The following is a 6685-nucleotide window of genomic DNA, read 5'->3' as shown; positions in this document are numbered from 1 at the left end:
ATACCAAAAGGCCCCAATAGACTCCACCTTAAAGACACACAGATACTAGACAGCCAGCAGCAAAGGGTTTTATTTATTTTTGATACTTCCAAAGACATAATAAGATTTTATTTAGTTTACCCAAACAACTATCCAGCAATATGTAAATCCATTTTTTATGGAAAATAAACCCCCTACACAGTCCAGTCTCATACTGCCTTGGTAAACATCAGTCTGATGTGTTAGGATTTCAAAGTGCTGATAACAAATTCCCAACTCAAGTAAGCTCAGATAGGTCCTCATATTGAACTCCTTCAGCTCTGCATCCTTTCTTCAGAGGCCCAGTTCCAGTGACCACGGTGGTCGAAAAGCTTCTCATCCATGGATTCTAGGTGCTTTCATTTCCTCTGTAGCCGCTGTTTAAAACTAGAATCCTCTTTCCTGGTGAGGAATGGCTGTCTCTCTAAAGGGGTCTGGTCCAGTTTCAGCTTGTCTCCAGATTCAGTCATCTTTACCTGTCAATCACTCCCTTAACCACACCCTTTATCTTGTGGTTTTTCTCTCCAAGAGTTTTAGTTATAATTTTCACGGTTCCAGGCTGTAGCCAGAAGTCCATTCTCAGAAGTTCTTTTCTTTCCTTTAATCTCCATAATTCCGTCACCCTGTAAAGTCTTCTTCGCAGGCAGAGCCTAGCTCGGAAGCTTCTTTTTGCTTCACCCATGCTGTGCTCCCCCACATCCACGGGGCACTTGGCCCCAAACAGCCCGACTTGGACGATGACGACGACGACGACGATGATGTTGCTCCAGCTGAGCTCCCTGCTCTTCTCTTCAGACAGAATGTAACTTTTTTTTCATTTTCTCGGTTTAATTCCATAAAAACAGGTGCCTTTTGCTCTTTCCGTTCCAGACCTTCTTCTCACATGTTCCTTAGTGAATGGCACTTTTCTCTTCATCGACAAGGTCTTGTTTCTTTTTTCTCTAGTTCCAGTAGCCAGTGAATGGTTTCTGGATCTGTCTTTGTACTGGATGTACCAGCCTTTTGGTGTCTCGTCCACTTGACACAAAGCCTCTCTCCCCAGCCACTTGGTGAGGTCGGTCAGCGTCTCCCACCGAGTGGCATCCATGTGGATGTGCTCTTGGTGGCTGCTGTACTCATTGTACATGATGTTGTTGTGGACTTCATGCCGAAGCATCTCCTGGGAACTTCAAGAAAGTCATTTTGGAATTCCTCTGAAAAATAATCCATAAACTGAGGTTGGCAAGAGTTGTCTCTGAGATTCAGCCATCCACTTAAAGCATTCTTGCCACGTCGCTGCTTCTGGCACATCTGGCAGTACCAGCTAAGCTTCTCGAGTCCTTTGGACTTGACCGTGTTGGTGATGGCCTTTGGGTTCAGGATATCCCTCCTGCACATGGTGACCCAGAGAGCAGCTGGAGGCAAATAGACTCTAGCAGAGAGTTTTATAGAATGTGGAGAAGGCCCACCCCTGCGCACAAAGCATTCTGTGTGAGCAGCCTGGTCTCTGGGTTTGCATTGGCTCTCCTCTAAATCCCGACCCCTGGAAAACACTTCGTGGTAAACCACCAATAGCAGCAAAGGAAACTGGGAATTTCATTTCCACAGCCATTAGAGGTGGAGCCCACTTTTAAGCCCGGCACTCTGGAGGCAGAGGCAGGATCTCTGAGTTCCAGCGAGAACGGCCTGGCCTGGTCGACATAGCAAGTTCCAAGAGAGCCCTGGCTGTTAGATACGACTGCTACTACTACTACCTATCTTGTGAGGAAGTACCTAATCCTGTAATTAACCAGATTACTCCCACACCCGCTTCCTGCAGCCAAACAGCTGTATAACCGGAAGTTTCAGTCTCTGACTCTTTTGCCTCGTCTTGGAACCCTTTTCCCCCTACTGTATTGCCCGGTCCAGCCTTGATGTGAGGGTCTGTGACTAGTCTTATTGTAACTTGTTATGCCATGTTCTGTTGCTCTCCCTGGGAGGCCTGCTCTTTTCTGAAGGGAAACGAAGGAGGAGTGGAGCTGGAGGAGCTGGAGGGAGGGGGAGGGACTTGGAACCGTGGAGGGAGGGGAAACTAGTCAGGATGTAATATATGAGAGAAGAATAAATAAATAAGTAAATAAATGCAATATATGAGAGCAGAGTCGATTAAATAAATAAGAGTCCACACTTGGGCTGTGGTCCTTCACTATTCCTGCTAAATGGCACCCATGTGCTTATAAGTCCAGTTCATCATCAAAATGCAAATTTTGACATTGGTCTTGGGGAGGATCAGCTTATAGGATCCACAGGCTGTTTCTTCCAAAGAACTTAAGTGCCTCTGGTGATCAATAGTGTCCATTCTTCTGTTTATTTGTCCAGCCCCAAATAAAGATTTGTGGTGAGGTTTTATCTTAGTTTGGGTTTCTATTGCTGTGAAGAGACACCATGACCACGGCAACTCTTCTAAGGAAAACATTTAATTGAAGAGGCTCGCTGACGGCTTCAGAGGTTCAGTCCATCATCATCATGGCAGGGAGCGTGGCAGCACACAGACAGAAATAATTGAGAAGTCCTACCTACATTTTGCAGGCAACAGGAAGTTACTGAGACACTGGGTGGTATCCCCAGCATAGGAAATCTCAAAGCCCACCCCCGCCATGACACACTTCCTCCAACAAGGCCATACCCACTCCAACAAAGTCACACCTCCTAATAGTGCCCCTCCCTATGAGATTATGGGGGCCAATTACATTCAAACTACCACAGGGTTCATCAATTCATCATCATCTAGAGTCATAAGGAAAGAGGGAATCTCAACTGAGGAATTGCCCCCATCAGATGGACCTGTGGATGTGTCTGTAGGGCATTTTCATGACTGACTGATGTGGGAGGGGCCAATCTCTAAGTGGGTGGTGCCTCCCTTTGCTTATAGTTCTGGAATCTATAAGTAAGCAAGGTGACCAAGCCTAATAAAGCGAGCCAGGGACACTAGGAATGTCCCTAGCCTCTAATGAGTTGTGTTTAACTTTTGAAAACCATGTCTTCAGCTTGTCAGGTCGTCTCTTCGTGAGATCTGAAGACCTTTATCTGACAAATCAGCTTTTCTGTGGAAAGGTGTGTGGTAATCCCTGATGTTCACACAGTTCATGAAGGACCTTGTTTTTTCAAAAGGACTCAAGGAGCCCAAGAGAGGGCTTCTCTGTTCCTGAGTGCTGTCCGAAAGAGCAGCCCTTCACAGTTCCTGTATTTTAGTTACTTTTCTGGTCCCTGAAATCAAGTATTTCAGAAGACAAACGCATCTTCTGGAAGGGTTTGTTTCAGCTTAGAGTTGGAGGTGGCGGTCATGGCAGGGAAGGCGTGGGGTAGCGTGGTCTCGTTGCTCTCACAGCCGAGCAGCACAGGGATGAGTGCATCTCTGCTCAGTAGGTGCTTGAGTCTGGAGGTCTGGAGTACCAGCGGACAAGGCCCGTTTCTCCTGACTCTTAGTAGGCTGGAGAGTGATATCAGTAAGGTACTTCTTGGTCTATGGAAATATGTTTGGACTTTATTTTGAAGGAAGGACTCTGCAGGTCCACACTGACAATGGCTGGTTGCTTCTGTGTGCTACAGCCACAGAAGCTGAATTGCCTAAAGCCCTGACAGGGAGATGGATGTACAGTCCCCTGAGTGATGTACAATCTCTCAAGACCATGCTCACAAGTCCCAGAAGCTCCTCCTACAGGCAGTAGCTTCCAGATCTTGGCTGCTAAGTGGACCTGCTTTTGAGTTCTAACTAAAAGTATTAAATGTTCCTTGTCCCTTTTTCCATCTCTTCTGTGGGCAGTGACTGAAATCCCACTTCAAACAAGGGTGTGCATGCTTAGATGTCTAGACAGAGCAGGCTGGCAGACAACAGGAGGATCCCCCCTTGACAATCACCAGCTTCGACACTGCGTCTACCATCAACTTCCTGGATCACACTAGTAGGGGCAAGCCTCATCATTTGCCACACTGGACAGCAATACCAAATGGAAAGGTCTCTTTTACTTTCGCATGTATTCTTTCGAAGGTTGGAAGCAGACACTCTCCATTGTCAGATTGTAGTGTAGATACTCCCAGGTCCCAGCTGGGCATGGTGAGGACAGACACTCCCAAATCCCACTTTCTCCACCACGGAGGTAAGAAAGATTATGTCTCGAATGCAAGAGACCCTTGGGTTCCCAATCTGTGAGTCACCACCCTTTGGGGGGGGGGCTCTCACATCAGATATCCTACATAGCAGATATTTACAATTCATAACAGTAGCAAAATTATGGTTATGAAGTAGCAATGAAATAATTTCATGGTTGGGGGTCACCTCAACATGAGGAACTGTATTAAAGGGTCACAGCGTTAGGAAGGGAGAGATGCACTGCTTTAGGGCAGCTCTTGATGCTACCATGTCCTGTGATTAAAGCCATGGGAAACTGCAACAGCCTGATCCAGACAGGATGACAAAGGGCCCAGATCCTCAGGAATGAAGGTGTGGGTCACTCCTCCAGGAAAAGAGCCAAGACTTGCCGACATGTTTGCCAAGGGTGGAGGAAATGTGTAGCAGAGGAAGGTAGTTATAAGTACCAACCAAGGCCACATGACCGGTTGCAAAAAAAAAATGAGGATTATAGTTGACATGAGTGTGTCTCTTGTATTGTGTTAAGAATATGTTTATACAGACATGTTCTCTTTCCTCCACTCCTGGTACCCAGCTTGCTTCTCCTTTTTATTCAGCCTGGCACTCTAGCCCATGGGATGCTGCTGCTTACGTACAACACAGGTTTTCCATTCTCAGTACTCCTCAGAAACACCTTTACAAACACACCTGGAGGTGTGTCTCCTAGGTGACCCCAAATCACAGCAAGTCAACAATGGAGATAAGCAAACACACTTATCTACCTTGTTGACAATGTACAGCTTAGGAGCCCCTTAGTGGAAGAGATATATGTAGGGTAAAAGATGTGGTAGAATGGGGTGTATGGCTTTTGTGTCCTTCCATCCTGGGCACACAACATTCTCAGTATGTGGGTATGTTCACCAACCTGGGAAGCTCTCTCACACCACCTCTTTTGTTCTTTAGACCACCAAGGCCACTTGCAGCAGCAAGAGGAAAGTGTGGAACAGCACTAGTCATAAGGTGAGAAGAATCCGTTGATAGGTGTGCCTGGAGAAGTCACTGGCCATCCGTGATCACTTTGGCCTCCATGCCCTCCCTTCTCTGCAGTGGCTGGGGCTGGGACTGACAGTTTTATCCTTCTGAGCTCATGCTTGACTCCCTGGCAACCAGCCCCTATTTTGAGGCCATCCTAGAGCACCAGACATCATTAGCAAAGCAGAAGACACTCAGACATTCCAAGAGTTTGAAGAGCTAAATGTTAGCAAACAGGGTACAGGAATAAACTATCTTATTTATGTTTGTAACCCCTATCATGGATGGGAAAACAAAGGCTCAGGGCAGAGGAGTCCCTTGGCCCAAGTCCTCACCATGAACAAAAGTCTGCTGATGTGAAGTCCCGCACAGCCCTGCAGTAGCATGTATCCTTTGCTGGCAGCATCTCATCTATCATTTGTAGATTTGTGGAATGGGCATTCCCTGCCAGAATCCTGGCTGGATTCAGAACTTCTCTCACCCATTCCCTGACTAACAAAGAAAAGAGAAACTACTAGAATGCTTCTAACACAAGCAGGTAGATGGTGGAGTCTTCCAACCAGCATATCCTACAAAAAGAGCCACCAACACTCCGCAAGAGCTCACTGGAGGCTAGGCTTCATAGGTCACTAATCCTGTACAGGGACCAGACTTCGTAGGGGCCTCGGAACCTCTCCATTGTAAACGAGTACTAGCTGACTTTCAGAAAAGTGGGTGAGTGTGATGGTTTATCATCATTACCAACGTGATGGGATTCTGAGTCACCTAGGAAGCACACTTCTGGGTGTGTCTGTAAGGATGTTTCTGGAAGAGGATTAGAGAATGGAAGACCCTTCTATTTACCCAGTGTTATACAACTAACAAGTGCTAGGGTTCTGACTCTCTCTCTGTGTATGTGTGTGTGTGTGTGTGTGTGTGTGTGTGTGTGTGTGTATGCGCACGTGCCTCTGTGTGCATGTGTATAAGCATCTACAGAGGCCAGAGGCTGACACTGAGATGTCTTCTTCAATCACTTCTCCACCTTAATTTTTGAGACGGGGTCTCTCTCATTTAACTCCAAGCTAGACACTTTGACTGGCTACTCAGTGAGTCCCTAGGATCCTCCAGGGCTGGGGTTATAGGTGTGTGCGCAGTCATGTCATGGTCTCTACGTGGGATTCTGGAGTCAGGTTCTCATGCATGCATATAAGCTTGCATTTTGCGCACAGAGCCACCTCCCTGGCCTAGGACTAGAGGCTCTGAACCGTGTGTCACCTAGCAGTTAGGACCCAAAGCCTGCAGGAGTACAGAAACTGCAGTGACCTTGCAGAGAATTCCACCCTCTGCTTGCCATGTCGAGGAAGGTGGTGCATTTTCAGAGGCAATGAGTATAACATGAACTCATCTGACCATGAGGGCCAAACAGCTAGCAGGCAGTGGAGGGGAAGTTGCTCTGTCTGAGAAACTTTGTCCTTCCCTTTCCTTATGCGTGCCTGGAGCATGATGGGAGGGAACTACAGGAGTCTCCACACAGAAGGGGGCTTATCTCTCCTCAGCTCCGCTCTCATT

At 47.1% G+C, this 6685-nt stretch overlaps 1 pseudogene; it reads right to left on the bottom strand.

Moving 5' to 3' along the window:
- Window positions 1-256: 256 nt before the first annotated feature.
- Window positions 257-1395, bottom strand: LOC114702159 (annotated as a pseudogene).
- Window positions 1396-6685: the final 5290 nt, after the last annotated feature.

The sequence above is a fragment of the Peromyscus leucopus genome, chromosome 16_21, assembly GCF_004664715.2.
Source record: "Peromyscus leucopus breed LL Stock chromosome 16_21, UCI_PerLeu_2.1, whole genome shotgun sequence".
Lineage (NCBI taxonomy): Eukaryota > Metazoa > Chordata > Mammalia > Rodentia > Cricetidae > Peromyscus > Peromyscus leucopus.
The sequence above is the reverse complement of the archived record's forward strand: the minus strand, read 5'-3'. Positions and strand labels throughout refer to the sequence as shown.